This window comes from Rissa tridactyla, unplaced genomic scaffold (assembly GCF_028500815.1).
Source record: "Rissa tridactyla isolate bRisTri1 unplaced genomic scaffold, bRisTri1.patW.cur.20221130 scaffold_63, whole genome shotgun sequence".
NCBI classification, from domain to species: domain Eukaryota; kingdom Metazoa; phylum Chordata; class Aves; order Charadriiformes; family Laridae; genus Rissa; species Rissa tridactyla.
This window is the reverse complement of record NW_026529841.1, coordinates 662,503-663,768: the sequence shown is the minus strand read 5'-3', so window position 1 is coordinate 663,768 and position 1,266 is coordinate 662,503. Positions and strand designations below refer to the sequence as shown.

Genomic DNA, 1,266 nt, shown 5'->3' with positions numbered 1-1,266 from the left:
CCAGCCCGGATGAACGGCCCGAAAAAGCGCGTCCGGAGACGCGCCCGGAGACGGCCCCCCGGGGGCGACGGCCGGGGACGACGGCCGGGCGGGCGCCCGGGCGGCACCGCCTGGCGGGAGCGGGGGAGAGGCGAGGAGCCGCGGCACGGGACGGGAAGACGCGCGGCGACGACGGCGGCGACGACGGAGAAGCGGCGGCCGCGCGGGCGCGGCCGTCGCCCGACTCGCCGCCGCCGCCGCAGCCGCCGGCGCCCCGGCCCGGCCGCGACCTCGCTCCCCCCCCACCCGCCGGCGGGCGCTCGGGGGGCGGCGGGTCGTCGGGGAGAGACGGGAGAGGAAGGGGGGGCGGCGACGGGGATGACCCCCGTCCCCGGCACGCTCGGCGCGCGCGCGCGCGGCAGCGACGGCACGGTACCGCGCGGTACCCACCCGCAGACAGCCGCCCGCGCGGGAGGGCCGGGGACGAGGCCCGCGCCTCCCCCCGACCGGCGTCTCTCCCCACCGCCGCGCCGGGCCCGACCGGACTCGGCGAGCCCCGGCCAACCACCGGCGAGACGAGCTCCGCAGAGCGGGCGCTCCGGGAGCGGGGAGCTTCGGAGCGCTCCCCGAGTCTGCACTTAGGGGGACGAAGGCCCTCGGGAGGGGCCTGCGAGGCACCCCAGCCGCGCCGCTCGTGCGGCCGTCGCCCGGCCAAGGGGCGGCGGCCGAGCCGGCGATTGATCGCAAAGCGACGCTCAGACAGGCGTAGCCCCGGGAGGAACCCGGGGCCGCAAGTGCGTTCGAAGTGTCGATGATCAATGTGTCCTGCAATTCACATTAATTCTCGCAGCTAGCTGCGTTCTTCATCGACGCACGAGCCGAGTGATCCACCGCTAAGAGTTGTCTCGTCTTTCGGCACCGCCCCGCGCGCGCGGGAGGGCCGGGAACGCTCGCCAGGAGCGGCCCCTTCTCGGAGGACGGCCCAACCGCCTGCCCCGCCGGCCGGCCCCCCCTTCCTCCCCTCGCATCCCCGCGCGGGGCGGGAGGGGAAAGAACGGCGGAGCGCGGCGCGACGGGGGCGAGACGGAGGGGCCTCGCCTCGACTGACCGTACGAGCACGCCCAAGGAGGGCCAGAAAGGAAGGAAGGAAACGCCCCGAGAGGCGACGAGGGCCTGGGAGCCCGCGCTCCCCACCGGCCGAAGGCGACGGCAAGCGCCTCGCTCGCTTCGGGGGCGGCCCAGGCGCCCGGGCTCGGTCCGGCCTCCGCACGGAGGCGGCGGCGCGCC

The 1,266-nt window shown here is 77.7% G+C and overlaps 1 non-coding gene across 1 annotated transcript; it reads right to left on the bottom strand.

The window, feature by feature from the left end:
* Positions 1-728: 728 nt before the first annotated feature.
* On the bottom strand, positions 729-881 carry LOC128903780 (5.8S ribosomal RNA). The gene has a single exon (XR_008464248.1). It is a non-coding gene; the product is annotated as a 5.8S ribosomal RNA (ribosomal RNA).
* Positions 882-1,266: the final 385 nt, after the last annotated feature.